General features: G+C 42.2%; 1 protein-coding gene across 7 annotated transcripts in view; it reads left to right on the top strand.

Annotated features, from left to right (window-relative positions):
• The window catches only part of LINGO2 (leucine rich repeat and Ig domain containing 2), a 1,433,890-nt gene that overhangs the window by 722,952 nt on the left and 694,796 nt on the right, over window positions 1-16,142 (top strand). For all 7 annotated transcript variants that reach the window (XM_075595710.1, XM_075595720.1, XM_075595739.1 and 4 more), the window contains one exon: window positions 6,345-6,407. The gene's annotated coding sequence lies outside the window, so the exon portion shown is untranslated. The remainder of the gene's footprint in view (window positions 1-6,344; window positions 6,408-16,142) is intronic.

The following is a 16,142-nucleotide window of genomic DNA, read 5'->3' as shown; positions in this document are numbered from 1 at the left end:
TCCATAATACCAGCAATACCTCCACTATGTAATACCAGCAATACATCCACTACGTAATACCAGCAATACCTCCACTACGTAATACCAGCAATACCTCCACTATGTAATACCAGCAATACCTCCACTATGTAATACCAGCAATACCTCCACTATGTAATACCAGCAATACCTCCACTCCGTAATACCAGCAATACCTCCACTCCGTAATACTAGCAATACCTCCTCTCCGTAATACCAGCAATACCTCCACTCTGTAATACCAGCAATACCTCCACTCCATAATACCAGCAATACCTCCACTTTGTAATACCAGCAATACATCCACTACGTAATACCAGCAATACCTCCACTACGTAATACCAGCAATACCTCCACTATGTAATACCAGCAATACCTCCACTATGTAATACCAGCAATACCTCCACTATGTAATACCAGCAATACCTCCACTCCGTAATACCAGCAATACCTCCACTCCGTAATACTAGCAATACCTCCTCTCCGTAATACCAGCAATACCTCCACTCTGTAATACCAGCAATACCTCCTCTCTGTAATACCAGCAATACCTCCACTACGTAATACCAGCAATACCTCCACTACGTAATACCAGCAATACCTCCACTACGTAATACCAGCAATACCTCCACTACATAATACCAGCAATACCTAAACTATGTAATACCAGCAATACCTCCTCTCCGTAATACCAGCAATACCTCCATTATGTAATACCAGCAATACCTCCACTATGTAATACCAGCAATACCTCCACTATGTAATACCAGCAATACCTCCACTATGTAATACCAGCAATAACTCCACTATGTAATACCAGCAATACCTCCACTATGTAATACCAGCAATACCTCCACTATGTAATACCAGCAATACCTCCACTCTGTAATACCAGCAATACCTCCTCTCCGTAATACCAGCAATACCTCCACTATGTAATACCAGCAATACCTCCACTATGTAACACTGGCGACACACTTTATTCGAGCTCGGCTAGTCCCACGAATTCGGGTATACCCGGGTGTATTGAGGTTTGTGACTGTTTTCTGCCCGAGTGCATTGAGGTATTTTCCAGGCAGGGATTGAAGCATTTTATTCCCGCTGGCTGCAATACTGCACAGTATATATATATATATATATATATACTGCATTACAATTCATGAATTTATGCCATCTGGTAGACACGCGAAGCATTGCAGCCTATTAAATCCTAATCATTATCATTTAACAGATCAGCCGCCCGTCAGCCAGGCATGAACCCAGGCTGGGAAGGCAAACGCAACGGGGCTTGTCAGAGGTGAGGAGCGGCGCATTCCAGGTATCTGCCAGGTACATACTGGGTATTTGCTCGAATAAAGTGTGTCGGTGCAGTAATATCAGCAATACCTCCACTCTGTAATACCAGCAATACCTCCACTATGTAATACCAGCAATACCTCCACTATGTAATACCAGCAATACCTCCACTATGTAATACCAGCAATACCTCCACTATGTAATACCAGCAATACCTCCACTATGTAATACCAGCAATACCCCCACTATGTAATACCAGCAATACCTCCACTACGTAATACCAGAAATACCTCCACTATGTAATACCAGCAATACCTCGACTCTGTAATACCAGCAATACCTCCATTATGTAATACCAGCAATACCTCGACTCTGTAATACCAGCAATACCTCCACTCCGTAATACCAGCAATACCTCCACTATGTAATACCAGCAATACCTCCACTATGTAATACCAGCAATACCTCCATTATGTAATACCAGCAATACCTCCACTATGTAATATCAGCAATACCTCCACTATGTAATACCACCAATACCTCCACTCTGTAATACCAGCAATACCTCCACTATGTAATACCAGCGATACCTCCACTACGTAATACCAGCAATACCTCCACTATGTAATACCAGCAATACCTCCACTCCGTAATACCAGCAATACCTCCACTCTGTAATACCAGCAATACCTCCACTCTGTAATACCAGCAATACCTCCACTATGTAATACCATCAATACCTCCACTGTGTAATACCAGCAATACCTCCACTATGTAATACCAGCAATACCTCCACTACATAATACCAGAAATACCTCCACTATGTAATACCAGCAATACCTCCACTACATAATACCAGCAATACCTCCACTCTGTAATACCAGCAATACCTCCACTACATAATACCAGCAATACCTCCACTATGTAATACCAGCAATACCTCCACTATGTAATACCAGCAATACCTCCACTCTGTAATACCAGCAATACCTCCACTACATAATACCAGCAATACCTCCACTACATAATACCAGCAATACCTCCACTACATAATACCAGCAATACCTCCACTACATAATACCAGCAATACCTCCACTATGTAATACCAGCAATACCTCCACTATGTAATACCAGCAATACCTCCACTATGTAATACCAGCAATACCTCCACTATGTAATACCAGCAATACCTCCACTCTGTAATACCAGCAATACCTCCACTATGTAATACCAGCAATACCTCCACTATGTAATACCAGCAATACCTCCACTATGTAATACCAGCAATACCTCCACTATGTAATACCAGCGATACCTCCACTATGTAATACCAGCGATACCTCCACTACGTAATACCAGCAATACCTCCACTATGTAATACCAGCAATACCTCCACTATGTAATACCAGCAATACCTCCACTCTGTAATACCAGCAATACCTCCACTCTGTAATAGCAGCAATACCTCCACTATGTAATACCAGCAATACCTCCACTCTGTAATAGCAGCAATACCTCCACTATGTAATACCAGCAATACCTCCACTATGTAATACCAGCAATACCTCCACTATGTAATATCAGCAATACCTCCACTATGTAATACCAGCAATACCTCCACCCTTTAATACCAGCAATACCCCCACTATGTAATACCAGCAATACCTCCACTCCGTAATACCAGCAATACCTCCACTCTGTAATACCAGCAATACCTCCACTCTGTAATAGCAGCAATACCTCCACTCCGTAATACCAGCAATACCTCCACTCTGTAATACCAGCAATACCTCCACTCTGTAATACCAGCAATACCTCCACTCCGTAATACCAGCAATACCTCCACTATGTAATTCCAGCAATACCTCCACTCTGTAATACCAGCAATACCTCCACTCTGTAATAGCAGCAATACCTCCTCTCCGTAATACCAGCAATACCTCCACTGTGTAATACCAGCAATACCTCCACTATGTAATACCAGCAATACCTCCTCTCTGTAATACCAGCAATACCTCCACTACATAATACCAGCAATACCTCCACTACATAATACCAGCAATACCTCCACTATGTAATACCAGCAATACCTCCACTATGTAATACCAGCAATACCTCCACTATGTAGTACCAGCAATACCTCCACTATGTAATACCAGCAATACCTCCACTCCGTAATACCAGCAATACCTCCACTCTGTAATACCAGCAATACCTCCACTCTGTAATAGCAGCAATACCTCCACTATGTAATACCAGCAATACCTCCACTATGTAATACCAGCAATACCTCCACTCTGTAATAGCAGCAATACCTCCACTATGTAATACCAGCAATACCTCCACTATGTAATACCAGCAATACCACCACTATGTAATATCAGCAATACCTCCACTATGTAATACCAGCAATACCTCCACCCTTTAATACCAGCAATACCTCCACTATGTAATATCAGCAATACCTTCACTATGTAATAGCAGCAATACCTCCACCCTTTAATACCAGCAATACCCCCACTATGTAATACCAGCAATACCTCCACTCCGTAATACCAGCAATACCTCCACTCTGTAATACCAGCAATACCTCCACTCTGTAATAGCAGCAATACCTCCTCTCCGTAATACCAGCAATACCTCCACTATGTAATACCAGCAATACCTCCACTATGTAATACCAGCAATACCTCCACTATGTAATACCAGCAATACCTCCACTACATAATACCAGCAATACCTCCACTATGTAATACCAGCAATACCTCCACTCCGTAATACCAGCAATACCTCCACTCTGTAATACCAGCAATACCTCCACTCTGTAATAGCAGCAATACCTCCACTATGTAATACCAGCAATACCTCCACTATGTAATACCAGCAATACCTCCACTCTGTAATAGCAGCAATACCTCCACTATGTAATACCAGCAATACCTCCACTATGTAATACCAGCAATACCTCCACTATGTAATATCAGCAATACCTCCACTATGTAATACCAGCAATACCTCCACCCTTTAATACCAGCAATACCTCCACTATGTAATATCAGCAATACCTCCACTATGTAATACCAGCAATACCTCCACCCTTTAATACCAGCAATACCCCCACTATGTAATACCAGCAATACCTCCACTCCGTAATACCAGCAATACCTCCACTCTGTAATACCAGCAATACCTCCACTCTGTAATAGCAGCAATACCTCCTCTCCGTAATACCAGCAATACCTCCACTATGTAATACCAGCAATACCTCCACTATGTAATACCAGCAATACCTCCACTATGTAATACCAGCAATACCTCCACTACATAATACCAGCAATACCTCCACTATGTAATACCAGCAATACCTCCACTCCGTAATACCAGCAATACCTCCACTCTGTAATACCAGCAATACCTCCACTCTGTAATAGCAGCAATACCTCCACTATGTAATACCAGCAATACCTCCACTATGTAATACCAGCAATACCTCGACTCTGTAATACCAGCAATACCTCCACTCTGTAATAGCAGCAATACCTCCACTATGTAATACCAGCAATACCTCCACTCTGTAATAGCAGCAATACCTCCATTATGTAATACCAGCAATACCCCCACTATGTAATACCAGCAATACCTCCACTCCGTAATACCAGCAATACCTCCACTCTGTAATACCAGCAATACCTCCACTATGTAATACCAGCAATACCTCCACTATGTAATACCAGCAATACCTCCACTCTGTAATAGCAGCAATACCTCCTCTCTGTAATACCAGCAATACCTCCTCTCCGTAATACCAGCAATACCTCCACTATGTAATACCAGCAATACCTCCACTATGTAATACCAGCAATACCTCCACTCTGTAATACCAGCAATACCTCCACTCTGTAATACCAGCAATACCTCCACTATGTAATACCAGCAATACCTCCACTATGTAATACCAGCAATACCTCCACTATGTAATACCAGCAATACCTCCACTCTGTAATACCAGCAATACCTCCACTCTGTAATAGCAGCAATACCTCCACTATGTAATACCAGCAATACCTCCACTATGTAATACCAGCAATACCTCCACTATGTAATACCAGCAATACCTCCACCCTTTAATACCAGCAATACCCCCACTCCATAATACAGCAATACCTCCACCCTGTAATAGCAGCAATACCTCCACTCTGTAATAGCATCAATACCTCCACTATGTAATACCAGCAATACCTCCACTATGTAATACCAGCAATACCTCCACTATGTAATACCAGCAATACCTCCACTCTGTAATACCAGCAATACCTCCACTATGTATTACCAGCAATACCTCCTCTCTGTAATACTAGCAATACCTCCGCTATCTAATACCAGCAATACATTCAGTACGTAATACCAGCAATACCTCCCCGAAGTGTCTATGACTAGTGGAGATGTGTCCTGCCAGCCCCATCAATATACTGACCTACCACTCTGTAGGGTGTACAGTATTTAACCAGACTGACCTGTATTTGGATACTCTGTCCAGTAACAAATTATAGGTAATACTGGACATGTATGTGTCTTGTATTACCAACACACAAATTGCCCTTTTTGAGATTGATCCGCTAAAATCCGCTGCGGATCCAAATTCACCCCCAAAATTTGCCCATCTCTACAAGGTATATAAACTTATGTTTAGGAGTATTTTGTTAACCTGTAGAAACTGTACAACTTATGGAGCATGCCTCCCTGTCTGGTCTGCATAGTATTATTTTATTATGCTAATTATTATAAATACACTTTGTACTTTTGCTAAATTTGGAGTGTTCCCTTGTCTCTCTTGGAGAAAAACTTCTGTCACATGAAAATATTCTGTCAGGGAACAGATGTCATAATTCATGAGGAAGTGTTTGATAACAAGAGGGGGATAGTCAGTCTTCAATAGCAAGATGCTAAATTTATTGTCTATAACTGTGGCAATTTTAGACATTGTTTGCTATTTTAATCTTACCCTTATGTTTCTATTTTTTGGTGAACAGATTGGAAAATGCTTATAAAGTAGGATGTGAGCTTCAGTATGATTAAGAAAACAACACAGAGAGGCAAGTATATTTTTATATCAATTACTCTTAATAATTCTTGATCGCAAATGCTTTTCTATTTACATATTCCAATACATAATAATAATTTTGTTAGATGAAATCAGTTTTTCTGAATGTCTCAAATGTTATAGCTCCCAGACATTTCCTAACACAAAGTCCCCAACTTTCTACCATTTTCTGAATGAGTTATCATTATCACCACATATGTGCTTGTAATAAGTGACAACATCAGTGCTAAAAATATAAGTAGCTTTTTAAAGGTGGAAAGGTGGTTGCTAACTTTTAGCAAATGTATTTCCCCATTCAGCTTACATTTTGGTGCATAGAAGTTAACATTTTATTTTTGTGTTCAATTATTTGTTTTGAAAGGAATGGCGCCTGAAAAGGATTTGAATGCATACTAGCATGTTTCTGGCAAAATATTAGGATGTTTAAGGACACTTGTTGTTTGTATTATCACCTGTCTGATTGTAAAGTAAAGCAATACATTCCCCTTACAAAAAAAAAAACTTTCTAGATGACTTACTGTATCTCCATTAAAGCCTACTGAGTACAATTTGTTTATTCCTGTAGGTTTATGTATGGTCTCAGTGAAAAGGCAAAAATATTGTGGTAAACAAGTCATTTAAAATGTGGAAAAAATATTCCCTGGATGGAATAATTGTGTTTATTCAGTCATTTCTAATGTGCACGATGAATGATTTTGTTCTGTTTACAAAACACCAAAAGAAATGCACAGGGTTTTATCCACTCCAAAGGCAAGAATTCTATAAATGCTAATGAAAACAAATCTAATAACATTTCTCGAGCTCCTGAAATTCAGAACAATTATACTATTTTAAGTTGAATTACAAGGTTTTGGCCACACATTTAAGATGACAGTGATAACAATTCACTATTACAGTTTATTAATGTTAACTAAATGGAAAATCAAGAAAAAAAGCACAAGTGCGCGCCAAGGTAAGAGTATGAAGGTTTAATGTAACATCAATAATATAAAAACTTACATATGAGTAAAACTTAATTTGTATCCAGGTCTGAGCGATATTCTCATCCTTTAGGCTTCACCATAGATTAGGCAAGGGGGCGATGTCCAATTCTCTTCGGGTAACAGTCCCACGCTCTGGGGCTGTCTCCGTGGCAGTCACTGCAGTAACACCTCCGTGTGAATCGGCGTGGTGTATAGCGCAAGTGCGCATGCGTGGAAATGAAGCCCCCTATAGCCATCCGTGGATGCCAGTTCGTTTGAGGGATCGCGACCGGAATGAATACACTTAGTGTATGCCGGCCACCAGGATTGATGTAGGCTGGTTAAGCAATTAGCGACGCGTTTCGTTTAACAGGTAAACTTCATCAGGCTTCAACCTAGGCACCTGCGAGGGGTCTTTTATATGTCATTCAAGCTACGTGATTGGTTGTTTCTATGGTGAAACAGGCCAATCATGAGGCTAGAAGGAGTGAATACATGGATTTTAAACACTCCTCTTTGTTGACAAGTTAATCTGCAATGTTAATGATTGCAGTAATGGGATGGTAACCCTTTAGATAGTAATTGATGATATTGATTTCTAAATACTAAAAATTACAATCTAATGGCAAAATCAAATGCCAAATTAATCAAGAAGTGTCGCCCAGAGAATCAGAAGTGTCACCCAAAGATCCAAATCTATAATGATCTACACGTAGATTAAATGACAGATTCCACATATATAAAATTACTTCGCTGGGGCATTTACCTCAAAAATGGAGTCAGTTCTACATAATCATTTAACCCCCCAGGATATTTGGTTTGAAGGGTGAATATCCAGAACTGCTCTCTTTTAGCAATTTGAAGGTCTTTGTCACCAGCTCTAATATTGGTCACTATGGGGCCGATTCACTAAGCTCCGTTAAGTGGCTTTAAGAGAGCAAAGTACCCTTTAAGCCCGATAAGGCTGCAGTGAGATTCACTATGCAGTGATAACTGCGCTTTATCGCTCTTAAAAGTTCTTTTTCCAGCCCTCGGTGTTAAATGCGCACAATCAGGCTATTGTGCTGCTTTTTGCCAGTACAGGGGATTCACTAAGCAGCGCTAAGTGAATCCGCCTTAAAAAAACGCGCCTAATAAACGTGCCAGCTAAAGGCAGGCGCAAAAGGAACTGGACTTAGAAAATATTTCTTTGTTTACCTTTTTGCAGGCACACCAGCCATACAACAGGCCCGCGGATGTCCCTGGCTGACCCCGCGGGGGTCACCAGGTGATCCCTGTGGGTGCCCGGGGGTCCGCGGGTCCCCGGGGTGTCCGCAGGGGTTCCCGGGGGTGTCCGCGGGGGTGTTTGGGGGTCCACGCGGGCGTCCGGGGGCGTCCAGGGTCCCCGCGGCCGTCCGCGGGCCTGCGGTACAATTGGTGTGCCCCCAAAAAATAAACAATACTATAAAAAAATACCCCTGCCCCTAACACATACACTACAGTAATGGACAAAATTACTATTATCCACATATGGATAATAATGCATTTGCCCATTAAATATACATTAATTACAATAAATACAATAAAAACATTTTGTACTCACCCTTGTCCGGCACCCACGATGAAGGCCATCCTCATCTTCCTCACCGTCCATACACTTGGGTGCTGAAAAATATACACAAGAAGAAAAAGAGCCAAACGACGTGACGTGAGATGGGAGGGGGGATGCCCCTCCACTCCCGGCTCCCCCCTGTCACCGCGTGACAGGCCGCGGGACGTGAGATGGGAGGGGGGATGCCCCTCCGCTCCCGGCTCCCCCCTGTCACCGCGTGACAGGCCGTGGGACGTGAGATGGGAGGGGGGATGCCCCTCCGGTCCCTGCTTCACCTTCTCCCCACCGTTGTCCCCGCTGCCTGCGCAGGAGGAGGGGGGGGGAGGGGGTGTTGGTGCTGGTGTGTGTAATTGTGTGAAACTGTGTGTAAGTGTCTGTGACTGTGTGTAAGTGTGTGTAAGTGTCTGTGACTGTGTGAAACTGTGTGTAAGTGTCTGTGACTGTGTGTGACTGTGTGTAACTGTGTGTGACAGTGTGTGTAAGTGTTTCACAGTGTGAGAGTGTGTGAGTGTGTGTAAGTCTGTGTAAGTGTCTATGACTGTGTGAAACTGTTTGAAACTGTGAAAGTGTGTGTAAGTGTGTGTGACTGTGTGTGAGTGTGTGTAACTGTCTGTGATTGTCTGTAACTGTGTGTGTGTGTGTGTGTGTGTGTGTGTGTGTGGTGCACTGTGCAGTGTGAGCAATGAGCAGTGTGTCAGTGTGTGCAGTGTGAGCAATGACCACTGTGTGTGCAGTGTGAGCAGTGTGTGTGCAGTGTGCAGTGTTTGTCAGTGTGAGCAGTGTGTGTGCAGTGTGTGCAGTGTGAGCAATGAGCAGTGTGTGTGCAGTATGCAGTGTGTGTCAGTCTGAGCAGTGTGTGTGCAGTGTGCAGTGTGACCATTGAGGAGTGTGTGTGCAGTATGCAGTGTGTGTCAGTATGTGCAGTGTGAGCAGTGTGTGTGCAGTGTGCAGTGTGTCAGTGTGAGCAATGAGCTGAGTATGTGTGTGTGTGCAGTGTGAGCAGTGAGCAGTGTGTGTGCAGTGTGCAGTGTGTGTCAGTGTGACCAGTGTGTGTGCAGTGTGCAGTGTGTGTCACTGTGAGCTGTGTGTGCGCAGTGTGCGTCAGTGCGACCAATGAGCAGTGTGTGTGCAGTGTGCAGTGTGTGTGTGCAGTGTGCAGTGTGAACAATGAGCAGTGTGTGTCAGTGTGAGCACGGTTCACATCCCGGGCAACGCCGGGTCTCTCAGCTAGGGACATATAAAAGACCCCTCGCAGGTGCCCAGGTTAAAGCCTGATGAAGTATACCTGTTAAACGAAACGCGTCGCGAATTGTGTAACCAGCCTACCTCAATCCTGATGGCTGGCATACACTAAGTGTATTCATTCCGGTCGCGATCCCTCAAACGAACTGGCATCCACGGATGGCTATACGGGGCTTCATTTCCACGCATGCGCATTTGTGCTATACACCACGCTGATACACGCGGAGGTGTTACTGCAGTGACTGCCACAGAGACAGCCCCAGCACGTGGGACTGTTACCCGAAGAGAATTGGACATCGCCCCCTTGCCTAATCTATGGTGAAGCCTAAAGGATGAGAATATCGCTCAGACCTGGATAAGAATTAAGTTTTACTCATATGTAACTTTTTATATTATTGTTGTTACATTATACCTTCATACCCTCTTACCTTGGTGCGCACTTGTGCTTCTTTTTCTTGTTTACCTGGTTCTGCCGACGGAGTCTTCCGCCGGGGTCCTTCTTGGAGTGAGGGGAGACACTTCAAATCACAGGAGCAGCAAGAGGAAGGAGAGAAATTACTTTTCTGCATCCATAGGAAGCAAGAGCACGGACTTATACATTCTTTAAATGTTATACTGTATCAGATTAAACATAATACTAAGCCCCACCATACTTTTGTACAATGCAAGAGTTGATATAGTGAAAGAGTTGAGCACAATGACAGTATATGCGTGCAATGAGAGCCTCTCACACAGAGCCAAATTTGCACATTAAGGCTGTCTCATGCATAGAGATGGGTGAATTTATTGAAGTTGGGAACACGGACATTCGCAAACCAAATCTGCAAACTGTTTGGTTTGGTGCACAAAAAACAAAGTTCGCGCAAATTAAATAAAAAAAATAATAAAAAAGAGCAGCAAAGTTTTCCACACTCAGCCACGATGATGAAATAAAAATTAAATAAAAAAAGCATCTGGATTTTCCGAACACAGACATGTCCGCAAAGATTTCCGCTTGCTGATTTCTCTGTGAACTCAAACATTGACAAAAAGTTTTCCCATCTCTACTAATGCAGAATGAGGTAAATCTCAAGGAGACGTTAGACCTTGAAAAGAGTCATAAACCATGCCTGCATCGTATCCCCACCCAACTTTGTTGTTAACAGTCCACATTGAGTCATAACTCTACCCCTTTTCAGCACAGCCCCATTCCCTCAAACCGTAGCCCTGCCCCTGACACATGCTGGATTCCCTGCTTGAGAGGTGAGGAAGAGTTTTATGCAGAACTCACGCATGTGTGGGGTCCCTTATCACCCTTAGGTGTAAGGACCATGGACAGTTCTGCACATGGTGGAAAAGAATTTGACCAGCAAGTCTTGTTGGCTAACTACTTGCAACCCATTTCTGCTTCAGGGGCGCCACAATGTGTTGCTGTGAGGTTTTTGATCATTTGCACTGCAAGAGCAGAAAATGATATGACCAAGGAGGCGCGAGCTTCCCCCCCCCCCCCTCTCCTATAAACCCTCTACATAAAAACATACAAATAATGAGAGGACACATTTATGGAGGTAAAAGGCCGCGGCTTATTTATTAAACACAAATGGGGATAGCGTACCACCTGTCCGCGCCAGAATGCTCAGAGCTGGGCAACGCAAAGCGGGCAACCGGAAGTACGTCCCGGTGACCTGCCCCCTTGCTTCAAACCCCCCGATTACCAGCCCCGAGCCACTTCTGGGGGGACAAGCACCTACCCCCCCCCAACTGCCGCCGCGACAAAGCAATTGGTCCACTGACCCCTCCATCATAATCTTTTCTTCCTTGTTTCAAATATACTCTTATTTATCTGCAAAATAAAGAAATGTTAACACGGAAAACAATTTTTTTTTTTTTTTTAAACTTAAGTCAAAAGGGATGGGTGGGTGGGAAACAGTTTGAACGCCAAGGAACAAGTGATAGTTGCTTGTTCCTTGGCTCTATTTAAAAAACCAACTGCCTTCCCCGATCGCGCACGCGACCACCAGCCTAGCTGGGGGGGGGGGGGCACCCCCCGGTCAATAGCTGTAGCCACCCATTGGGGCTAGGCCAGCTCTAAAACCATTGCACTGTGAAAGGCTGGAACAACTGGGACCTGGAAATTCATATCTAGTTTGTATTTTTTTTATTTATAAAAATGTTTTACCAGTTAGTAATACATTGAGAGTTACCTCTCATTTTAAAGTATGTCTCCTGGGCACAGAGTTATAACAATTTGGGGCGATGCAGATGTACACATAAAGGGGTTCAGAATGAATGCAGCTGCGAATACAAAGTTCTTTGTCCTCTTGGCTCATTAACATTCCAGTGGGTGGGGTTGACGTTCCACAAAGTACAAGCAAATGTAAACCCTTAGCAGACTGGTCCTGTGCAGAGGGGAGCAGTTCTTGGTGAAATCTTCAGTGCCTCTGAGCTAAACCTAAAAATCTCTTTATGCTCTATAATGGGAGCTGTCTAAACCAAACCACTAACAGCTTATCCACAAAGTAAACCTACTTTTCACAGGATCCCTAACTCACACCGATCTTAATTTACTGCAGTTTTAAACTCTGACATATTGTCTGTGACTACCTGTCTGCACAGCACAGACACATACCCTCGGATCCTGTCTGGTTCACTTCACTCTCTCACAAGATGGCTACTCCCAAACACACTTCCTGTTCTTCCTCCAAAGATGGCTGCCTTCATACACAATTCCTATATTCTTCCTCCTATCTTTTACACTTGAGTAACTACCCTATAAGCTCCAGCAATTAACCATTTTATCCATTATAATATGGAAAGCTCCATATTGTAAACAAATTTCATTAATTTCAATTGTTTAATTTGTACAGTATCTATATATTTGTATCGTGTTATTTTACATTCTTTTTTTAATGTAATTGTATTGTCAGACTTTTAACAAAGTATCTTAGATATAGATGCATTAGAGGTAATTTTGGAGCAAAGAACATGTTTTGATACATTGTAAAATTTATTTAGAGAAGAGTTCTATCAATTAAACCGTTTCTTACATCTGGTGCATATTGTTAAAGTAGCAAAACATGTGAAATTGTATATATTTTTTAACGGGTACAATAACTTGCTACATATATAACTCTCGTTATACTGTATGTGATGTGTCTTCTCCCTAACTCTTCCCTTTGACACTCCCCAAACTGTAAGCTAATGGTTATGAGGCAAAAACTGAAGCAAAGACCTTGATTACATGACGCATAGAGATACAAGATGAAAATGACGCAATTTGTGTCAATTTTGCTCTAACATTGCCTTGACACATAGCTAGCCTTTTGTTTAATCCACTCACTGCAAAAAGGGCCTGCAACACAATGTGAAGCCCTTGAAAATGATGTAGAAATGGGTTGCAGGACAATCCAACAGAAAGAGAGTTATAAAGCACCTGTCAAAATACAAAATACCCAGGATAAAAGCTTAAGCCTTTATCTTTCACCTATTCTGTTTTGATGCATTTTTTTTTCTTTTAAATGATAAGGATATTATATGTTCTTTTGAGAGTTATGTTTTAGCTTGGAGGCAGTCTCTTAGAAGAGAACACACTTAGCAGAGATATGCAGAGACCAAATTGAAGGAATGCGCACGTTTCACGATTAACAAATGCGCGTTTGGGTTGGAAATTGTGATTTGCATGTATCCTTTGAAAAGCCGCCTATTAAAAAAATCAAATGCATACAAAGTGTTAGTTGCTAAATTTAGCAAACATAATCCCTGATCTTGGTATTCATTTAGTTTTCCCAGTCTTCTTAGCTCAAGAATTTGCTTTCATACTGTAGGTTTACAGATGTTGATTTCTTTTAATTTAATTTGTACCATCTATGCAAAAAAGTCAGACTGCAGTTGTTCAAAAATAGATTTAAATTTTATTATTGCTGCCATTAATGAATATTAATATTGGGGAATAACTTTTATAAAAATGTAAGTGCATAGATGCAATGACAGGGGTCATGTTTCATTAAATGATCGGTTGGATTGTGTTTTACCTTATAATGGCAACATACAGGGCCATAAACTATGTGTGGATCTACTGTAGATTGGTTTCTTTGCGAATTTTCTTTACTATAAAGCATTTTTTTGCACCATTTGTTTCTGAGTTTTATAGCCAGGAGACTTAGAAATAACCCGAATTACACGCGTGTTCTTTTTAAGTTCTGTGGAATACATATTGGGGCTTATTCACTGAACTTCGATAAGTGCATTAATGCTGGTTAAATGCCCTTTTCAAGCGATATTGCATGTGTAGCAATTCACAAAGCTTCAATAGCATAACAACATCTAAAACGACTTTTTAACGAGCTTTAAAACTCTGCCTAGATGAAGTTGTGAGGTAGCTGAAAAATGCACAAAACTCGCATTTTTTGCCAGAAACTTCTATACACTAAGCTCCGAGATGCATATCGCACCATAAAAACTTGCATTCCTTTCTCGCAATCTAAAGGGTGGCAAGATCGGAAATGCGATTTGCATATCACAGAGTTTATTTTATTTATACTGCTGTAGGATTGATTCTGGGGGTCTCTGGAGCTAACACACATTAATTTCAGCCTCGGGGACCTCCTGCTTCCCGAGTTACAGGTCCCAGTATGGGGTGCCGGTATCCCCGCAAAGTTTAAATTGTATTGTATTGTATGTCTTTTTATTTTTTATTTTTTATAACTTCAAGTTTATTGGAATATTTTCAATATAAATAGCATCTCAATACAAATAACACGAACATTCACAGTATTACAGTCATGTACGATACTGCTACATTCTCCTTCTGGAGCCACAAGTGTTCATGCGTTGCACATGATATCTCTAAAACCAGTTGGGATATTTATGTAGATTAAACTTGGGGTAACAACAAAAAAAAAAGTAAATTAAGGCGGGGGAGAGTGGGAAGGAGGGAATGGAGGGGGGGGGGGGCGCGGGCACGCTGCACTGCCACTTTCCCATAGGTGGCTGGTAGATTTACTATACACCGTTTGTTTGCCGACTTCTAGGGCCGCCCAAAGTGTTCACATGGTGTGTCCTCAACTAGGTCTCGTAGTCCGTTCCGCTTACTTTGTACGAGAATGCACTTGGAATAATCACTGCCATATCGTGGCTACCTCAACCCCCGGGATGTCTGTCTGTTCCAGCCAAGGCGTCCAGACTTTTAGATATTTTTCGCCAGTGTCATTGACCAGACTTGTCAATTTCTCCATCTGGCATATGTACCATAATCGATTCCGAATTTTTGGGATATTTGGGATCTCTGGTTGTTTCCACATAGCTGCGATCTCGCACCTCGTTGCTGTTGCAAAATGTGCAACTAGTTTATTACCTGATTTTGAAAGACCCTTCCATGGTCTGTTCAATTGGAACAGCCACGGATCAGGGGGAATTGTGAGGTCAAAAATCCTCTGGATCCAATGTCTAATCTCATCCCACAGGTGTGAGATCCGAGGGCAAGACCACAGCATGTGCAACAGGTCTGCCGATTCTCTGCACTGTTTGGGACACAGCGGGGAGTATCCTGTGACAAACCTTGATAATTTTAATGGGGTGAGGTACCACCTCATCAATACTTTATATGCATTCTCCTTCAAAGTAGTGCATATGGAGCTCTTGGCAGTAGCCTCTATTATAGCAGTCCAGTCGTCCTCCTCCAATTCCTCCCCAATATCTGTTTCCCATCTAAGTTGGTACGTCAGTTTTTGTCGTTGCTGTGAGCTCCCAGAACCGACCACTTCTCTATAGATCTGCGATGTAAGTCCCTGTGTGTCTGTTTTCGTCAGACAGAGCTTTTCGAATGTGGTTAATGGTGGGAAGGGGGAGTTTTTGGCGAAGAACGCTCGTATCTGGAGGTAGCGAAAAAATTCGGAATGTGGGATGTTTTTTTTCAGATCTAATTTGTTCGAATGATTTAACTCTGTTCGGTATA

Source organism: Ascaphus truei, chromosome 1 (genome assembly GCF_040206685.1).
Source record: "Ascaphus truei isolate aAscTru1 chromosome 1, aAscTru1.hap1, whole genome shotgun sequence".
NCBI lineage: Eukaryota > Metazoa > Chordata > Amphibia > Anura > Ascaphidae > Ascaphus > Ascaphus truei.
The sequence above is the reverse complement of the archived record's forward strand: the minus strand, read 5'-3'. Positions and strand labels throughout refer to the sequence as shown.